We start from the raw sequence: 21,916 nt of genomic DNA, 5'->3' as shown, positions 1-21,916 counted from the left end.
AATGCAATGTTTCTCACCCCCCAGAAGGAAACAAAACAAAACAAAACTCACACCATCCCCAAAACGAGGCTTAATGAATAACCACATGGAAACTATGGAAAGATGTTTCATTAACTACATGGCAGATAGAACTAGGTGGGAGGAAAACCTGCCACGGCTTCTCTTAAGGGCATATTCAGGCTTTACTTCAGAAAAGGGAAAGCATCTGAAAAGATGGGAAGAATTTCTCACCACCCTGCAAGCAGCTGTCTCCTCCCAGTACCCAGGACCTGAACTCGGAAACTACCAGCAACACACACGTGAGTCATTCTTCGTGCTATGCAGTTACCCTTAGTGCTGTCCACCCCTCGTCCCATCCTTCTTTTAATCTATATTCATTCAGAGACAAGAGCTTAAAAAGCAAGCAAAGAAAAACCACCTGCGCAGAAAGTAGAAGAAACTGCTGTTGCCTCATCGCGTCATAGGAAAAACAGTGCACATGAGCAAAGCTGTCTCAGTAAGAGAGAGTACGAAAGAAACACGCACAGCAGCATGTTAGAAACTGAAGTTTCTCGTGCCCTCCTTGGACTCAGAATACAATACCAGAGAACAATCAGATAGGGCAGGAGAAGTTAGAAGTTTGGGGAAATAGAGCTTCCATAGGCAACTGTGAGGAATCAGGAACAGGCTGGGAGCGGGCACTGCCCGCCTGTCCTCCACCGAGAGCACTAGGATAGGACTCCGCACACGAGGACCAGACCTCGACGATGAGCTCACCCTTGCTCTTAACAAGCACTGGCTCTCTACAGATGTCACTTCCTTTAAGGATGAGTAAATAAAGGAGGAAAAATTATGGGGTGGGCGGGGCCTGGGGGGTAATTTTTTAAAGCTACAGAAAATAGGAAAGAGACTTCATCTCAATGGTTTAGAAGACGTTAGAAGACTCTAAAAATAATCTACAGGAGGACCCAAGAGATCCAACACCCTGGAATCCTCTTACAGGATATCAAAAGGTATAACCTATATTAAACAAACAAGAAACCATAAGGAATAAGTGAAGATGAAAATTACTGATATGTGATGAACCAATGCTTTTAACAAATATTTATTAAGAACCCATTATGAAGACCTGGCCCAGTGGCTCACGCCTGCAATCCCAGCACTTTAGGAGGCCGAGGCAAGTGAATCACTTGAGGTCAGGAGTTCGAGACCAGCCTGGCCAACATGGTGAAATGCTGTCTCTACTAATAATAGAAAAATTAGCTGGACGTGGTGGTACATGCCTGTAATCGTAGCTACTTGGGAGGCTGAGGCACAAGAATCACTTGAACCTGGGAGTTGGAGCTTGCAGTGAGCCGAGATCACACCAGTGCATTCCAGCCTGGGCAACAGAGCCAGACGCCATCTCAAAAAAAAAAGGAGAACCCATTATGAGGCACTGGGCTGGGGTGGAGAATCCGGAGACGGGCAGAATGGACAAGATGCCACCTTTGAGGCAGTTTACACTTTGGTGAGGTTCACAGATGATGTACTAATAAATAAATAATTCGTAATGAGAATTGCTATTAAGGAATCAATTGGGGGCGGGTAGTACCTACTTAGATAAAATAGGCAGGAAAGGCTTCTGTAGTATGTCATCTGAGCCCGATATGGAAAGCAAGTAATGCGTGTTCCCAGCAGAGGAAGCAAATTGCTTTAAGGTGAGAAGGGCTCCGCATACCTGAAGCACTGAAAAAAGACCCAGTGCCTGGTAAATGGCACAGCTGAATTTGGAGACATAGGCAGTGTCAGCTCATGCAGAAGCTTCACAGCTGGGAAAAGTGCTTTGAATTCTTAGTACAAAAGAAAGCCAATGCGAGTGTGAGTGTGTGTGTATTCAGTATATATATGTGTGTGTGTGTGTATGCACATGTATACATCTGTACACACATACACATGCATACAGTTGATCCTTGAACAGGTGCCAACCCCCACCCGACAGATGAAAATTCGCCCATAAGTTTTGACTTTCCTAAATGTAACTCTTGTTGACCGAAAGCCTCAAGTACTATTGAGCCTCCTGTTGAGGCCTTACTGATAACATAAACAGTTGATTAACTCATAGTTTGTGTGTTATATGCATTATATACTGTATTCTTACAATAAAGTAAGCCAGAGAAAAGAAAATGTTATGGAGAAAATTTAAGGAGGAGGAGGAGGAGGAGGGCTGGGTCTTGGGATCTCAGGGGTGGTAGAGGCAGAATATCCATGTGTAAGTGGACCTGAATAGTTCAAACCCATGTTGTTTGAGGGTCAACTGTGCATACACATGTTTAAATGTCTGCATAGACATCAATAACTCCAACTACTGCATAGAGAACAGACTAGGAGGAGCAATGGGGGGCGGGGCGAAAAGAAGGGTGAGATGGTGGCCCCGTGAACTGAAGTGATGGCAGTAAAGATGGAGACAAAAATGACCTTGAGAGAAATATTCTGGAGGTTGAAGCAACCACAGCCATGGATGGACGAGAGGAAGGCATAAGAGGCAGCAAGACATTGGGTGTGATTTGGGTTTCTGGCTTGAGCAGCATGGCAGAGACTATCAAAGATGGTCAGAGAGGCTCACAACACCATAGCAAAACCGAAACCTCATTACAGGCAGCGAAGGCAGAACTGCAGTTGCAGAAAACAGAACTACGATGCTGAGGGCAAACCAGAGAGTCCCCACCACACAGGGAAACAGGAACGGAGATGACGGTGGTGAGAAAGAAGATGGCAGAGAATGCAAAGATGCCTTGTGAACCAGATTGGCATTTCTGAAAAAGAAACCAGAGTAACTGAAGAAAAACAACAGTCGGAAATATACATGCAGTTCCCAGAAATGAACACCTGCGTCTAAAATTGTCCACCCTTTGCCAAGGAAAATTAGAATCCAAAATATGACTATTTCATCCAGAAATGCTTGAATTTCCTAAATGAATAATCAAAAAACAGTTTTAACGTATCCGTAGAGAAGAAAGCAAAGTCAGTGTGGCACTTACCAGGAGACAATGGAACTGTGTCTGTATTTTGAAGCTTAACAAGTATGACTCATGAATTCTACAGCAAGCCAATCTTGTTACTCATGTGAGCAGGCAACAAAAAGATATTGTCACATCTGCAAGAACTAAGAAAATGTACCATCTACGTGTCCTTACCCAACTCTGTCTAACAAGGGCGACTCCAGAACAAGGTTATGACATAAAAGGAGTTGGTAAGAATATCTTAGATTTAATTAGAGAAATAAGTCAAAAAAATTTTTAAAGAGACTTTAAGCAAATGAAATGTAAATAATACTAAAAAAAATTATACAGTGTAAAAATATAACATACGACTAATAAAAATTATATCAAAAATCTGGAATAGCTACAAAATTGGAAAAATGGATGAAAAATTTTGATAGTAAGTAAAGATATTTGGTTTGTTTTGCATAACTGCATAATTGCTATGGAGAAAATGAGTGGGGTGATGGTTTGAGAACAACAGGGGGACCTACTTAAATAAATAAGGTCTGGGAAGGTCTCTCTAAATAACTGCACGTTCCTGACTCTCGTGGGTGGAGCTGAGGTTCTCTGAAAGACGGATAAACCATTTACACATAGATCCAAAAGTATTTAATTAGGTCCAGTACTGACACAGTTGGGCTGAATCAAATACCAATATTGATCTGGAAATTAAAAGCGGGCTATCCCTTCATTCAGCTTTAGGTGATACACAGGTAGCCACAGAAGATAGAGCAGGCAGCTCCTGTATCTCATAGTAAGATAGGGGAACGTTTAGGGACTATTTACAAAACTGTTAGCATATAACGCAGTTAAGTCGATACTTATTCTGTATCTTGTTGTCACAAAGCCGAACAAAATACCTGCATACAAAGCAGGGCAAAGAGCTTTCCTATGTGTTGAAAAGTTTGTTTTCATAATTTCAAGGGCAGCTGGACTATAGCCATTACACCAGGAGTATTTATTATAAGAAATTAGATTAGTTAAATTTTTTTTGTTGTAGAACATTGTTTGTTCACCTAAACCTACAAACAATGGTAAGTGCAATATCCACTTAGGTCAGGAGTTGGGGAACTTGTTTTGTAAAGGGTCAGATAATAAATATTTTTGGCATTGACACTGCCACTGTAGCATGGAAGCAATCATAGGAAATACACAAATGAATGGGCATGTCTGTATTCCCTCTTATTTTCAAAACAGGTGGCAGGCGGGGTTTGGCCAGTGGGCCACAGTTTGCCGACCACTGATTTAGCTGATTCTTCCAAACCAGTCCCCTCAGTTTGTAGAATTTATTTCTCTAGTGATCACACCCCCTTCCCTGCCTTGGCCACTCTCACACTCATATCCTGAGCTGTGATCGAACCATTATCAATAACTGCCACCCCCGATGACTTCAGTTATATCTGTCCACTCTGGAGCCTCCACTTATAATCTTTTTCATTCACTCCCTCTAGAACCCAGACTCACATAGTCCTTTGACCCTGTGAGGTCCTTCAATCCACAGCTCCTGCCATCTCTGCCTGATGTCCTCTGTCCTCTGTCCTCTCCCACAGCTTTTAACCCCATGGGAATTCACTGTAACCCCCCCCCACCCATACACCATCAACTGCCTTGTCCCCTGGCTTTGTCACACTCTAGGCAAAACCACAACCCTCACTAAAGCCAACTCTACACATACCCTGCAGCCGAATGGGCCTGGAGGAAATCCCCAAGCCCTGTTGGCAGGCCTCCCCTTAATTCATCATCATAAATCTCAGATGGGCACTTTTTGTACCCCTTCCCTAATCCAGTCACTCTCCAACTCTGATTTCACCCCTTCTCTCTTTACAAACCACCAGCATCTCCACCAGCACAAAGCCCAGCCCCTGACAAGGCTTATCATTTCACCATAAATTGGAAACTATCAGAATAAAACTTCCACAAATGCTGGCTGATCAGCCTTAACCATACCTCCTTCCCTGAACACACACCTGCTAAAGGCTGCTGCTTCACTTGTGTGCTAAATCCATGGCCTCTTACCTACTTAGGGACACCACTCCAGCAGTTCCTACATGCTCTCCAGGGTCTCCGCTGAGTTGTTATTATTGTGAATATTCAAACAGCTACTATTTCTCCTATCTATCTAATCCATCCATTGCATACATCAACCTACCCATCTATCCATCCATCAATTTTTCCATCTATCCATATAGATATCCCCCTATTCACCTGCCTATCTATCCCTCCATCCATCTATCCATACATCCATTTATCCATTCATCTGTTTATCTATGTATTCATCTATCTATCTTTCTATCCACTTATCCATCTATCTCTCCATCTATCCCTCTATCCACCTATCGATCCATCCATCTATTTATCATCTATTTATCCATTAATCTGTTTATCCATGTATTCATCCATCTATCTATCTATCTATCTATGCATTTATCCATCTATCTCTCCATCTATCCCTCTATCCACCTATCGATCCATCCATCTATTTATCATCTGTCTATTCATCCATCCATCTGTTTATCCATCTATCTTTCTATATATCCCTCTATCCATCCATCTATCCATGCATCCATTTATCCATTCATCTGTTTATCCATGTATTCATCCATCTATCTATCTATCTATCCATTTATCCATCTATCTCTCCATCTATCCCTCTATCCATCCACCTATTGATCCATCCATCTATTTATCATCTGTCTATTTATCCATCCGTTTATCCATCTTTCTATATATCCCTCTATCCATCCATCTATCCATGCATCCATTTATCCATCTGTCTGCCCATCTATCTTTCCATCTATCCCACTATCCATCTATTTATCCATCTGTTTATCATCTATCTATCGATCAATCTATCGATCTATCTGTTCATCCACTGATCCATCTGTTTATCCATCCATCCATCCATCCATCCATCCATCCATCCATCTCTCCGTCCATCCATCCCTCCATACATCCATCTCTCTATCCATCCATCCATCCATCCATCCTTCCATCCGTCCATCTATCTCTCATTCTGTGTGGGAGCGGGGTGCATGGCATAAGACACTGCTCTGAGGAGGACAAGCAGGTCAGGTAGAGTGCATTGTCTTCATCCAGTGGACAGAACCAGGGCAGGGGGATCAAAACTACAGCATAGCTACAAAGCAGGAGGATGGCCTGAAAACTACCCCAGTCCCATTCTTCTAACTTTCCAAGCAGGTTCTGAAAGGACATGAAGTCCAATCAGTGTCAACTAAATTTACTTTAAAAGGCAAAAAGCTTAGTCTGGTTTACCACTGCCTGCAGCTGGTGCCCTGAGCCCAAGTCAGCCTGGAAGGAGAATTTAGATGCTTGTAAGAGATGCCTATGCTTTGTAAGCTCATCCACATCTAAACTTTTGAATTTTTCTTCCCATTTCCTTCTTACTCTACTGAGCAATCTTCTTAAAAAATTATCAACTGCCTTGGCTGAAATCAGTGGAAAAGGATACTTTTCTTTTTCAATATTTATACTGAAATAGCTCAGATGATGCAAGCGCTTGGTGAGGCCAGGCATGGTGGCTGCTGGATTTGAGAGAATCTGACATGTATCTAGATAGAAAGTAAGGTGAAATGCAGGTGGGAACAAGGGAGGGGCTGGGAGAGGGCACCTGTGACAGGCGCAGCTTGAGTTGAGCTGCTTCCCAAACAGCCTGACTTGCCTATGCTGGAAGGGGAAGGGCCTCTCCGCTGCCCCCAGAATCCTGGGAATGACTTTCCATGCTGGAGAAATGAGGCGGGCATCCACTCAATGCCCTGTGCATGGCATGGAGAGTGCTCTTGGAGGTCGGGTGGGTACAGCTGGTCCCTGGGAAAATGGCAAAGGGGTAGGTTAACCTTTGTCACACACAATCATTCTCTGCCTGAGACTGTGGCCATCCAGTGCCCACAGGCTCAAGGCTTCCTGCTGACTTGGGCGTCTTCATGTGGCAGCTCCCCTCCCCAAGGCCTGACCCAGCAACGACTGTGTTCAGACTTTCCTAGGCCCTCAACCCTCTGGCTTCCCTGTTTTTCCACATACATGACTTGCTTTCTAATCTGCAACTGTATTTTGATAAATGCATCACAGGGTCAAATGAAATCCCCATCACCCTTTGTGTAAAATGTTTGAATTTTTTATAGATATGCCCAGTCTTGGAGAGAAAATCAAATGTTGAGAATTTCTGGGTCATTTTCTCAGCACTAAACGTTCACTAGCAGATTTTAATCAACCCACACAGAGGCTTTGGAACTGTCATCTATGAATGTTACAGAAATGGGCTTTTTGCTTCAGGGGTGGCCATCAGGGCCAGTAACCATGGTAACAACCAGACACACTCAAGCCACGTGGTGGATTCCTCTGGGCTCTGACCCGGGCGTCTTCATCTCTTGCACTCCCCTCCTGCTTGTATGTTTCTTTTATTGTCCTTTTTCCTCCTTCTTCTTGATTCCTTCCTGCACTCCATACTCTGGAATTATTTCCAAAGAGCAGGAGCGTATCTGTGTCCGCTCGGTCCCCTGAGGCAGGCAGGGGTTTTCCTGCTTCAGTCCCTGTGGTGCCTGCAGTACTAGAACAGTGTCCAGCATACCGTGGGAGCACGTTTGGTGAATGACTGAATGAATGAATCAATCAATGAATCAGTCACTCAATCAATCAATGAGGAGGCTAGCTGCCTGGGTACACAGTCACCATCATCATATTTAATACTTGCCAGGGTTATGGGTCAAAACCCAAGGGGTCTCCTGGCCTCACAGACGCATCAACAATGGGCAATTTGGTTCTAGAATCTCGTCCCTCCCCAACAAAAAGCATTCATTGGGATGAAATAAGAATGTCCTTTGTGACTGTGCAGTTTCAGCTACCCTTCACTTCTCAGACACTGTGAGCCAAGACCAGAGTTTTGACTCCTAGGAAGCCTCAAAGCTTGATACGGTTTCCTACCTGGGTTTCCAGAAGCAACTGGGAGGCCACTTGTTTTCTAGAGCTCTGTTTCCTCTGGCTCCACACCTATTCAGTCTATAAAAGTTGCTCAGCAGAAACCACACCATCCCATCCCTATCTGTGGCTGTTGTAAAGGAGGCTGTCGTGAAGTCTGGGGGAGTCCTGCTCCCCTCCCACCTTCTGTTCCTGAGCTTCATGCCTCCAGGCGGGAGGCAGCCCAGACACCAAGGCAGCGCTTGAGATCAGGTCTCCAGACATTCCCTGAACACCACTTGTGCACAAGCTCTTCTTTCTTTCTCTTTTTTTTTTTTTTTTTTTTTTTTTGAGGCAGGGTCGTTCTCTGTTGCCCAGGCTGGAGTGCAGCGGTGCAATCTATCTCAGCTCACTACAGCCTTGACCTCCAGGCTCAAGCAATCCTCCTACCTCAGTCTCCTAAGTACCTGGCACTACAGGAGCGCACCACTATGCCTGGCTAACTTTTGGATTGTTTGCAGAGATGCAGTTTCGCCATGTCGACCAGGCTAATCTCGAGCTCCTGGGCTCAAGAGATCGGTCTGCCTCCGCCTCCCAAAATGCTGGCATTAGAGGCATGAGCCACCATGCCAACCCAGCAAACTCTTGCAGCAGAAAGATGAATGCCCCAAGGGGACACTTGACCTAGTGATTGGCCAGATACTCCACCAAGCACTTTTCATGAGTTTTCTCATTTAACCCTCGAAAGAACCCTCTGAGGAGTAACTGTTCTTAGCCCATTTCACAGATGAGGGAGCCGATGCTTAGACAGGTTAAATGACTTGCCCCATGCCACAAAATTACTCAGCAGGGGAGGCAAAATGTGAACTCAAAGCTGACACTAAGCTGTGTTCTCTTAACATTCACAGGAACCCGGGTGAGGCGACAAGAGCTGAGCTCAGGTTCTCGGCCTCGGCACTCTTGCGGGGAGGCGCCAGCATGGGCACCCTCCACAGTTTGGGCCCCTCACTCACAAACCTGGCACATCAAAACAGGCTGGCAAAAAGGTTGGTTTTTTGCTTCTGTACTTTTTGTTATAAGCCTGTGGTGAAGTGTCCATATTTGGCATAAACGAATGTGAGTGGTCTTGGGAATCTAAATATAACATGTTTCTAAGTTACACACAACATAAATGAGTGTTTATGAGTGGTCATGGGAATCTAAATAAAATACATTTCCAAATTACAAACCAACTTACAGGGGGCATTTTGGTCTTTAACCTATTTATTAAATCAGACACTGCCTGAACTTTCCTCCGAAGGAAGAGGAGAGGAATGAGCATTTATTGAATGCTAAATAGGTGCTACTCTCGTTACTGGAATGCTTCTCTCTGATCCACCAGCCCCAGGAGAAGGACCCTGTCCTCATTTTGCAAGCAAGGAAATGGAGGCTCAGAGGAAAGAGTTTACCCTCCCCCCGGGAGCGGCAGAACCAAGAGCCAGCCCCAACTCCACCCCAAAGCCTGGATGTGGCCGTGGCTCCTGAGTGGGCCGCCCCTGTCCCCTTCTGGGCATACTAGTTAGGGGGTGAAATCTGGGATCACCCTCCTGAGCTCTACCCCAAGAACACTGAATCGTGTGCTCAGGCTCCCAGCTCAGCACAGCCCTGTCAGCTCTGTGTGTTTAGTGGCCTGGCCCCAGAATCAAAGCTACTGTTGAAGACACTCAGCATGAAGGAGACCACCTCAGGCTCAACCCTGGCCTACGAAGACTTGGACAAACACTAGCATGGCTTCTCACAGCTCAGGGTCGCATCCCTAGGTGGCCCCAGCCCCCTTAGGTGCCTCCCAAGGACACCCAAGGCTGCCAAAGAAGTTTGCCATTTGCTCCAGCCAACACCTGGAGATCGGGCCCTGTGCGCCATTCTGTGAGGGAGGCTGTTAACAAACCCAGGTGAGTTTCTCATGGACCAAGCCCCCTCTGCTTTTTGTAATTTTCCACTTCCCTGACCCCACTGAGCCCTGGTCACCCCCGCCCAATTCTCTCACTTTCCCTTTGAAATGCCTAGTCTGTACTGCACAAATCAAACTGGAGTTCAGTTCACACTGGGCCTTCTCCCTATTGCAATAGATATTACAGTCTTTCTTTACCACTTAACTAGCATCTGGCTTGGTTTATTTTTGAGACCAACAGCTGGGGCAGGTGGAGCTGCCCCTCAGTGACCATCCCTCTTTTTACTCCACTGTCCACCCCACCCTCGCTCCTGCTCTGCTGCCCACACCTTAACACTGGTCCTCAGAACCACTCGACTTGCCCCAGTTACCCGCGGCCTCTCGACTTCTGCCTCTTCCACAGCCCTTCCTGGATGTCCACTTCTCATTTCCAGGAGGAAAATAGGAGTTGCCTGAGTTGGGCTGAGGCATGAAACAGAAAAGTATTTGGGCCTGTTAAGTGTTCCAGATTGCTGAAATAGTCCATGCAAGCCGCACTCTTTCCTGAGTTTATTAAAGGAAGTGGGGAAAGCTCTGTGCTTTTCAGAGTCTAAGAGCTGGGTGCTGCAGAGAAAGGAGATGTTACTGGGAGCCCCGACCACCATGTCAAAGGTGCTGCTGGGTCCCAGAAGCTTAGGGCAGCTTCTGCAGGGGTCAGTGCCCACCAGTGGAGAAGAGGACTCTAGTCAGGAAGGAAACAGAGTGGCTGGGTTCTCGGTCATCCTTGCAGGGGAGAAATTCTTCTTCATTTAAGTCTTAGCTGCCCACTCTTCAAAACCACTTCAGGTATCTGCAGTGTACAGGGAGCCAGCTGGGAATTTCCAAGGGAGTTGGGGAATTTCCAGATAGCGTTTCCTCTTGAGCTGTGCATGATGCTTGATAGATCTAATGCTTTAAAAGTTTTCAGAAAAAGAGTCACGTGTTCAGTTTTGTTATGGCATTATTTTACTTTGTGATGAATGTGTGAATGGCACACCCCAGCAACTGAGCCAAGCTTTTCCCTGTGGATTTGGGCAAGTACTTTGAGTGTCAAGACTAAAAGGTGTTGATATCGTTTGGTTCTGTGTCCCCATCCAAATCTCACCTTGAATCGTAATAATCCCCATGTGTCAGGGGTGAGACAAGGTGGAGATAATTGAATCATTGGGGCAATTTCCCCCATGCCAATCTCATGATAATGAGTGAGTTCTCACGAGATCTGAAGCTTTTATAAAGGGCTTCCCTCTTCCCAGTACACTCATTCTCTCTTCTGCTGCCCTGTGAAGGGTGCCTTCTGCCATGATTGTAAGTTTCCTGTGACCTCCCCAGCCACGTGGAACTGTGAGTCAATTAAACTTCTTTTCATCATAAATTACCCAGTATCAGGTATTTCTTCATAGCAGTGTGAGAACAGACTTATATAGTAAATTAGTACCAGGAGTGGGGTGCTGCTATACTGGAACACAAAAATGTAGAAGCAACTTTAGAACTCGGTAAGAGGCAGAGGTTGAAATAGTTTAGAGGGCCCAGAAGAAGACAGGAAGATGTGGGAAAGTTTGGAACTCCCTAGAGACTTGTTGAATGGCTTTGACCAAAATGCTAATAGTGATATGGACATTGAAGTATAGGCTGAGGTGGTCTCATATGGAGATGAGGAACTTGTTGGAAACTGGAATAAAGGTCACTCTTGCTATGCTTTAGCAAAGAGACTGGTGGCATTTTGCCCCTGCCCTAGAGATCTGTGGAACTTTGAACTTGAGAGAGATGATTTAGGATACCTGGCAGAAGAAATTTCTAAGGGACAAAGTGTTCAAGAAAAACGGAGCATAAAAGTTTGGAAATTTTTCAGCCTGATGCTGTGATAGAAAAGAAAAGCCCATTTCCTGGGGAGAAATTCAAGCAGACTGCAGAAATTTGCATAAGTAATGAGAAGCTGAATGTTAATTACTGAGACAATGGGGAAAATGTCTCCAGGACATGTTAGAGAACTTCACAGCAGCCCCTCCCATCACAAGCCTGGAGGCCTAGGAGGGGAAAATGGTTTCCTGGGCCTGGCCCAGGGACCTGCTACTCTGTGCAGCCTTGGGACTTGGGGACCTGCATCCCAGCCATTCCAGTTTCAGCTGTGGCTAAAAGGGGACAAGATACAGCTTAGGCCATTGCTTCAAGCCTTGGCAGCTTCCATATGGTGTTGAATCTGCAGGTGCATAGAAGTCAAGAATTGAGGTTTGGGAACCTCCAACTAGATTTCAGAGGATGTATGGAAATGCCTGAATGTCTAGGCAGAAGTCTGCTTCAGGGGTGGAGCCCTCATGGAGAACCTCTGCTGGGCCAGTGTGGAAAGAAAATGTGGAGTTGGAGCCTCCACACACAGTTCCCAGTGGGACACTGCCTAGTGGGCCACCATCCTTCAGACCCCAGAATGGTAGATCCACCAACAGCTTACACTGTGCTCCTGGAAAAGCCGCAGACTCTCAATGCCAGCCTGTGAAGGCAGGCAGGAAGGGCTGTACCCTGCAAAGCCATGGGGGCAGAGCTGCCAAGACCATGGGAGCCCACCTCTTGCATCAGTGTGCCCTAGATGTGAGACATGGAGTCAAAGGAGATCATTTCAGAGCGTTAAGATTTAATAACTGCCTTGCTGGATTTTGGACTTGCATGGAGCCTGTAGCCCCTTTGTTTGGGTCAATTTGGAAGGGGACCATTTACCCAATGCCTGTACTCCCATTGTATCTTAGAAGTAACTAACCTGCCTCTGATTTTACAGGCTGATAGGCAGAAGAGAGTTGCCTTGTCTCAGGTGAAACTTTGGACTTAGACTTTTGGGTTAATACTGGAATGAGTTAAGACTTTAAGGGACTGTTGGGAGAGCATGATTCTGTTTCGAAATGGGAGGGCATGAGATTTGGGAGGGGCCGGTGCAGAATGATATGGTTTGGCTCTGGGTCCCGACCCAAATATTACCTTGAATTGTAATAATCCCCATGTGTCAAGGGCAGGACCAGGTGGAGATAATTGAATCATGGGGGCATTTTCCCCCATGCTGTTCTCACCATGAGTGAGTTCTCACAAGATCCGATGGTTTTATAAGGGGCTTTCCCCTTCACTCCAAACTCATTATCTCTCTTGCTGCCTTGTGAAGAGTGCCTTCCACCACGGTTGTAAGTTTCCTGAGCTTTCCCACCCATGTGAAACTGTGAGTCAATTAAAACTATTTTCTTTATAAATTATCCAGTCTTAGGTATTTCTTCATAGCAGCATGAGAATGGACTAATACAAATGTTCATCTGTAAGGTAGTATTATTGGAGTCATGACATCCAAAGTATCTTTAAACTCTAAAACAAAATTTTTTCATTTCACATTTTTATATTTTCCTGGCACTATGCAGGGCAAACAGTTGTAGCATACAAAGTGAATTATAGAAAACCTTACATATGGGTCTTGGGGAATTCTTGCACTTTTTCTCCCACTTTATGACACACTTCCATGTGCCATTATATCTGAAAAATAAAATAAAATAAAACCAACTCCAAAAGCAGACGGCAAAGTCATACCCCATCTCAGCAAAGTTTTATTAAATTCCATTCATCCCAGAAGCTGCTCTTCCAACATTTTTCATCTTTTTCCTTTCTTCCTTTCCAATTTTATGACTTTTTTCTTTTCCACCTAAGGAAACCTTCTAGCATCTCTTTGCCTACACTAAGCTTTTTCATGTCTACAGCTCTTCCCATTACCATTAGAACGCAAGAGGAAGAGAGGAGGATCTTTGTATACTTGTCTCAGTCATATAGTATATGAATGTATGCCACGTGTGGTGGCACACGCGTATATTCCCAGATACTCAGGAGGCTAAGGGAGGAAGGTTGGCTTGAGCCCAAGAGTTCTGGGCTGTCGTGTGGTATGCCCATTGGGTGTCTGCACTAAGTTCAGCATCAATATGGTGACCTTCTGGGAGTGGGGAACCACCAGGTAGCCTAAGGAGGGCAGAACCTGCCCAGGTTAAAATAGAACAGATAAGAATTCTGTGCTGATAAGCAGTGGGATCAAACCTGTAAATAGCCACCACACTCCAGCCTGGGCAACATAGTGAGACCTTGTCTCTAGAAAAATAAAATAAACCTTTTTAAAAAATGAATCTAAATTCACATGTAATGATACCTTTCTTGGAGATTGTTTTACTTAAGAGCTGGCAACATAAATTCTTGACTTTTCAACACAGAGTTTCTCTAGTTTTTTTATAGTATTTTAGATCACTGCTTTTCAAATGTTAATGTACATTGGAATCTCCTACAGATTCTGACAAAATACAGATTTCAATTCAGTAATTCTGGAGTAGGCCTAAGAGTCTGTGTTCCTCAAAGACTCCCAGATGATGGCCAATGCTACTGGTTCTTAGACCTCACTTTGAATGGCAAGATTTATATTATTTCATTTTTTTCCAACTGCCCCCAAAACACTTCAGTGCAGTTGTTAAAATTGTTTTTGTTGTTGCAACTCTCATGTTACATACAGGCAACTTCAGGAATCCTGCTTGGCTGATGATTTCACCTCCTCTTAGCTTTGAAGATGGGGTTGGAGTTATCCACCCAGTGCATGCTCTGTTGGAGACAGTGCCACATGGGGCCCTTTCTAAGACAGACAAGGGCACAGCGACAGAGAGACACTAGTTGGAACATTTCTATATGGGTCTTTAATGAATCAAGAATCTGGTTACTGTTTAAAAGAGTGTCTTGAATGGGTTTGTCGGAAGAGCCAAGGAGCCTCTGTTTGGAACAGTTCTCAAATGGCATGATTGTAGCATGAGGCAGGGAGAGTATGAATGGCTTCTTTTCAGGAGAAGAAAAAGAGCAAGGGGATTGAAGTAATAGGGAGCCACTGGCTAATCTTTCAGCTGAGTCTGCCCAGCTCTCATTAGCATACCCTCCTTATAGGTATGAACTGAAAAAGGAAGTTGGAGGATTGTGTCTATGGAAGGGACTAGGGGACCTGGGGAACTGAGGACCAGGGGTTAGAGTCTCATATTCAGTAAAGGACTCAAAAGTCAGTGATCCAAGTAATGACCAGAGAATATTAGAAAAGGAAAAACAGCAGCCAGCTGCATTCTTAGATGTTATTAGAAATCAAGGCCTGTATAGCTGAGGGGTGCTCAGAGACCCTCTGGTTCTGACCCTGTGTTTGCAGATAAAGAAATTAACATTCGGGAAGTTGGATGACTTGCTCAAGGTCATAATATTGGGTAGGGCTTTTAGCTGGCTTTTGAACTCGTGGTCCCAAGCTCTTTGCAGTTGAACATATTTGTTGTTTGTTGCATTAATTAACTCTAACATGTTTAATTAGATATAAAAATTGTTCCCATGGATTAATTTAAATTCTGTTTTTGAAATTGTGCAGGCAGTGCCCTGGAAAAAAAAAAAATCAGCAATAAAGGTCATAGCTATGTCCCCAGAGCTCAGCTGTGGCACCTGGGTGCAGCTACGTAGTTTGAAGTTTGAACAAAAGTTCTCTGAAAAGGAATTTGGAGGAAAGACACTTTATTACAGTGAACAGTTTGCAAACTCGGGAGACACTGTCTTCCTGTATAAGGAACGTGTGCATTTCAGAGAACAAAGAGAGAGTTTGGCTTTTGTAGGTTCTAAATCAGGTCTGTTTATGCAAATAAAGGATTCAAACTTGCTTAGTTCTGATTGATCAATGCAGCTGAGTTTTGATTGGTTGACACAACTAAGTCCTGATTGGCCAAGGTGGGGGAGTTCTGATTGGCTGGTTCAGGCAAGCTCTGAAAGTCCACAGTTAAACATAGGTGTAGATTTTCCCAGAACTCAGAGTACGTCTGTGACCTCTAGCCAGCGAAGGGCCACTTGGCTCTGTTATAAATGTGGGCCCAGTTAGCAGCTCGGGATCTATCCTGAAGGACTGGCTCTTTCAGGTGCACATTTGTTCACAAAAGCATGGTTGGCTTGTTCACACAAGGACAGGTCTCTTCACAGAGAATCAATTATACACTCCTGAGCATATTTAACTCCCACAGCCCATTAAGTAGACGATAATATTCTTATTTTACAAATAAGGAAACCGAGACTTGGAATAAATAAACTGTTGCAGGTCACGCATTTGCACTGAGATTCAGTCCCAGGCCTGCCTTCTCCCACTCCTGTGCCCCTTCCACCCACTGGCTGGCCCCCACCCTGCTGTTTCCTCCTGGGTGTGCCGGGACCACTGACCAGGGGCTCTGGGGACAGGACTTGGTTTTCTAAAGTGCCGGGAGAAGTAGGAGAATTCAGAGGGAAATGAGATCTGATGCTTGGCTTACGGGAGAAGCAAGATAAAGGGAGGCTAAAGGCAGGAGAAGCAATGGGAGAATGTTTGCCTGGTGTCCAGTGGTCGCTGTGCAGCTGCTCCTCTCTGCTGTTTCTGTGAAGGGAATCATGCAAGGTACTTTCCAGCAACTGTTTTAGACTTTTGTTTTTGATGAGCTGGAACGGCAGCAGGTAGGTGGGTGGTGGGAGCCCTCTTTTTCACTTTTCTTTCTCTCTTTCCTTGTGGTGAGCTCAGGGGCCATAAGCCACCCATTCAACAGCCAGAGAATGAAGCAGATCTTGGCAATGCTACCATTTCTGTAACTACTCAAGGCTTGCTGGCTTTGACAGGCTGGAGTGGAGTGCTTCAGGGGAAAGCAGTACCCACCACCACTGTGGCATCTCTGCTCAGCGCTGACCGTCACGTCGAATTTCTATTTCTGTCTGTAGAAGATAATCAGCTGGAAAGCAGATTGCTATTGAGAGGGTTTTCTGGTTTTCTTAGTAAGTCAAAAACCAAATTAGATGACCCAGATCATAGGCCCAGATCAGTGTAGAGAAATCCCTCCAGTCCTTCAGTGGCATCCTTAGCAGGAGGTTCTGACTTGGAGGAAATGGACAGCCTGCATTTTCTGGAACTGAGAGGTTGCACGAGGAAGGGAAAGAGAGAGGAATCAAGGATGACAAAATCTGGGATGTCGGTTTATCCCTTCTCTCAGGACAGTTCTCAAGCAGAAGGAGAGAGGCTTTAGAAATACCCAGATCAGTGAGCCTGGGAACCTTGATTTTCTGCTTTTCTGGGCAGAGGAAGGGGAAGTTTCTGGTTCCAGAGAATTCCAGCTCAGCACCACACCCAAAATGGTGCAAGTGGATGACAGTTAAGTCCAAGGCGGGGCTGTAGGGTGCAAGGACCTGCATGTGGCACCCTGGAGTCCTGACAGTTCCCCTGAGCCACATGAAGGGCACACAGCCATATTGAGACGCCTTGGCACACAGAGATCTCGGGTGGCTTCAAACAAGCCTTAGTGAATCAGACACCAAAACCAGAAAACAGTTTCCAGGTCCTCAGACTCCACCGCGGCCTGCAGAGCATCACCCCAAAAGGCCAGAGGAGGCCAGTCACACCTCAGAGGGCAACCACAGTGCAGGAAGGGGACCAACCCAGCCACTCGGTTGCACAGACTGGCGTGTAAATACAGGACACAAAATGGGCCTCACTGTCTGCTCTGCCATGAGTTTGCCTAAGCCACACCTCTCCTCTCTAACGAGAGTGAACAAACATCGCCTGCTGTCCTGGCGTAATTATTAATAGTGTCCTCTTTCTCTCTCAAACACATCTCGGATGGATCTGACGTGAGTGGTTAAAAAATAAATACTGTAGAACAAGGTGCATGCTGTAATTCCAAGTAATAACGAGAGAAAGCTCACCTACGTGTGTAAGGTTCCTCTATGCAGGGAGCATATTTGGAAGGACACTGCTAACCGCAGTTACCTGAGGATGGTTTGGGCACACGGACAGTGGCACGTTATTTTTATTTGCATTGCATGCTAAACCAGGCACTTGTTTCTAAAAATGAAAAAAGTGCCCTTTTTGGAAGATGATTTATAATGGCCACTCTATCCAGAGCGCAGGCATCACCTTGCCATGGAGCCAGGGAGGGCAATCAAATCTGAACATCTGCACGTCTTTGCTAAGGGGCTGAGCATTTGTTTGACACTAGAGTAGTTTCTATTATTGCAAACAGACTAAGTTTACCAGCTCATGCTAAACGCAGTTCAGTTTGCTTTTCCTATTACCCAGTGGGCATGGGCTCGTGAGGAAAACTAGAACAGCAAAGGAGAGGCAGAGTCGACATCTGTGCCTGTCTGGGGGCAGGGTGAGTGGTTTGTGCACATGCTGTAGTTGGATTCTGACTTTTGAGAGGTTGCTTACTCATTTCTTCCAGTAGACATAAATCATAGTATTTGTTTGCTGGAGCATGAGCTGCTTTATTTCTATTTTCAGAGTTTCGCTTTGGGTCCACAATGGGGCCTAAAGCCAGTGCTGGAGGTTCCCAGCCAATGAGAGTGCCGCGGAGCATGGCTGTCCTGCAGATGGTGACAGGTGGGGACTCTGCCCCTTCACTCTTGGAGGTCAGGTAGGGCTAAGTGGCTGCAGCTCCCTAAGCAGTCAGTCCTTTTTTAAAAAAGTAAGAACAATGGCCTTCATTTGTTAAACTCTTTTTTTTTTTTTTTTTTTTTGTAACTCAAGAAAGGATCATTGTGGCGCTGAGCCTCCAGTGCCACCAGACTCAGGGTTGCCAGGTAGGCAGGGTCACAGCTGGGCACCCCGTTGTGCTGCTCCAGGCACCGGCCCCGTGTCCTGGCCTTGGGGTTGAGTTTCGGGGTTGGCTGCATGTGTTGGTGTGATTTCAGGGCATACACATGGAACGTGCTGCCCAGGAGCTGGGCCCAGGGAAGCCACGTGTCTCAGCCCTGCGGAGTTGTCCTGGCGTGGTGCACGACCTGGCTGGTGACTTGGAGAGCAAACAGTACCCCCCACCTCAAGGGTGTCTGCGGGCGCTAGGCCTCACATTCGGATTCTTTGGCATCTCCCAAGCTGAGCATCACCGGACCCAGACCCGTCACAGCCATGCTGAGCTTGCCCGTGGGGGAAAGCATGGGGCTTTCTGGGGCAGGAAGCAGGGGAGGAGGCTCTCAGAACAGCAGGAGATGGGAGCGCGCTGTCCCGGGACTGTTCTCCGCCTCCCTCTGCCGTCCAGGCGCCCGCTGCCAAGTCCCTTCTGCCAGGCTCCTGATGCTCCCCGGGCCGCGTAGACCAGGGCTGCCCAGGAGCTTGACCACATCAGCCTGCCGCTTTTCCTCAAACGCCACCCTTGCCAGGGATGCCCCCGCCCCTGCTTCTCGGCTTCTTGGGATAGACATCCTTCCTTAGGTCCAGTAATTCCAGTGATTCCAATAAAAAACACCGCGAGTTTCTTGTGCGCCCTAAGCGGGAGCGGGGGGATTGCAGTGTGAGAGGCGTCCTCCTGCGGCCTAGGTAGGAGAATCCGTCTCCAGGAGCCTCCGCGCTGACCCCTGCGGCTGGCCGAATGTGTCATTTGTTGTATGTGCCCTGACATGGAGAAGATTGGAAAGCACTCCCTAGTACTATTTCACACCAAATGGCATTGTGGACTGCAAGCTCAAAAGCACAGGCAACAAAACCGAAAACGGACAAATGGGACTTGTTAAACTAAAGAGCTTCTGTACAGCAAAAAAAAAAAATAATAATCAACAGAGTGAGCAGACAACCAACAGAATGGGAGATAATATTTGCAAACTATTCATCCAACAGGGAACTCATATCCAGACTTCACAAGGAGCTCAAACAGCTCAACAACAACAAAGACAAATAATCCCATTTCGATGTACTTTTTAAAGTAGGCAAAAAAAAAAAAAAAAAAAAGGAATAGACCTTTTTCAAAAGAAGACCTACAGATGTCCTACAGGTATATGAAAAGATGCTCAACATCACTAATCATCAGAGAAATGCAAATCCAGACCACAATGAGAGCATCTTACCCCGCCAGAATAGCTATTATTAAAAAGACAGAAAATCACAGATGTTGGCAAGGATGTAGAGACAAAAGAACTCATTCACTATTCGTGGGAATGTAAATTAGTGCAACCTCCGTGGAAAACAGTATGGAGATTTTTCAGACTTAAAAATCGAGCTATCATTTGATCCAGCAACTCCACTATTGGTTATCTACACAAAAGAAAAACAATCAATTTATCAAAAAGATACCTTCACTCATATATTTATTGTAGCACCAGTGACAGTAGTAAAGCTATAGAGCCAACCTAAGTGTCCATCAATGGAAGAAGAAAATCCACTAGATAAAGAAAAAGTGTTATTTACATAATAGAATACTATTTGGCCATCAAAAAGAATGACATCATGTCTTTTGGAGCAACATGCGTGAAACTGGTGGTCATCATCTTAAGTGAAACAAGCCAGATACAGAAAGTCAAATAACTCATGTTTTCGTTCATAAGTGAGTGCTAAAAATTGTGTCCACATGTATGTAGAGAGTGGAATGATAGACAATAGGGCCTCAGAAGAGTGAGGGGGCAGGAGACGGGTAGATAACAAGAAATTGCCTTATGGATGCAATGTACATTATTTGGGTGATGGGTACCCTAAAGCCCTGACTTGGCCACTAGGCAATCTATGCATGTAACAAAATGGCACTTGTACACCATACATTTATACACATTTCTTTAAAAAGGAAAAGGAATACATCCCCCCAAAAATGAGATTGTGTCAACTGTTACTCTGTAGGTTAGGGCGTCAGTAGAAGCAATATTAGACCTAAACCGAATAGCATTCTGATTCACATGTTCATGACTTCATGGCAGCAGGTAGACCTCAGACCCTCCTCCAGCCCTGTCAGATAGATGCCCACAAAGGTAAGAATAAGGGAAGAACCAGGGTCTATAGAAGCTGGCAGTTGGGGAAGCCTTACAATAGTCGACTATTCCCCAATGCATTGCTTTTCGCAGGAGGAAGATGTACGTGAGTCGAGTCACCTAAAGTTTAGTATTGGGAGAAGAAAAGGGGAATTAACATTTATGAAGAACCAAAAAATAGATGCTATGAGTGTTCTGTATGCTAGACTCTCAATTTAATCTTTCAGATACTCTGTGATGTCCCATGTTTCCTCAGATCTGAGACATGTTCCTCACCAACCCACAGTTTGACATCTCTGAAACTGAGGACATGTGCAAATCAGCAGTCCCCTACAATCAATATTTGTCAAGTAACCATCATGACACAGTTGTGACTGCCCAGAGATGCTAACATGATTGTAAACATGATTATATAATTAAGAATCTAATTAAGTCCAAAAGAGAACTTTAAGCAAGGTTAAAATAAAAATTCTAAGTAATGAGAAACCATTGTATTATAATTTAGTTGGCACTGGTACACAAGCAAGTCAAATAAATGCAAATCCAAATTAAAAATCCAAGTAAAAGTGCCAGCAGCAAAACTTACAGTGACTAGATAGAAAGTCCTAGCAGTAATTACACAACACACTTTTAGGCCATAGGAACCAAATGGCTATGAGGAGGAGGCCAGGGAAGTGATGAACCAGTTGTGCTCAGCAACATTTCTGAAGGGAGAGACAAAAGTTGGCTGATTTTCCATCATTGTTCTGCCAGTTTAAGAGGCAGAACCATAAGTTTTGGTTTCTCAATGCATTATTTTTAAAATGCTGCATCAGCAAAGTTTTTGATAACAATTTTAGGAAAAATTAGCCAAAACTTAGAAATAAGGCAGAGGGAGGGCCACACCTCCTCTCAATGTCTGATAGACCACTTGTCCTCTAATGGAATGCACTGCTTTTGTTTAATTGTTTGTTTGTTTTGAGATGGATTTCTCACTCTGTTGCCAAGACTGGAGTGCGATCTCAGCTCATTGCAACCTCTGCCTCCCAGGTTTAAGCAATTCTCCTGCCTCAGCCTCCCAAGTTGCTGGGATTACAGGCATATGCCACCATGCCTGGTTAATTTTTGTATTTTTAGTAGAGATGGGATTTCACCATGTTGGCCAGGCTGGTCTTGAACTCCTGACCTCAGGTGATCCGCCCGCCTCGGCCTCCCACAGTGCTTTGGAAGTCTTATGAGTCTTATGATTCTAATGTTACATGTTTTTTAGTTATTTACATTTATGATATTAAATTGAAAGGATGTTTTCAAAATTTGAAAACAA

The sequence above is a fragment of the Macaca nemestrina genome, chromosome 3 (genome assembly GCF_043159975.1).
Source record: "Macaca nemestrina isolate mMacNem1 chromosome 3, mMacNem.hap1, whole genome shotgun sequence".
In the NCBI taxonomy this organism is placed as follows: Eukaryota; Metazoa; Chordata; class Mammalia; order Primates; family Cercopithecidae; genus Macaca; species Macaca nemestrina.
Note: the sequence above shows the minus strand (reverse complement) of the source record.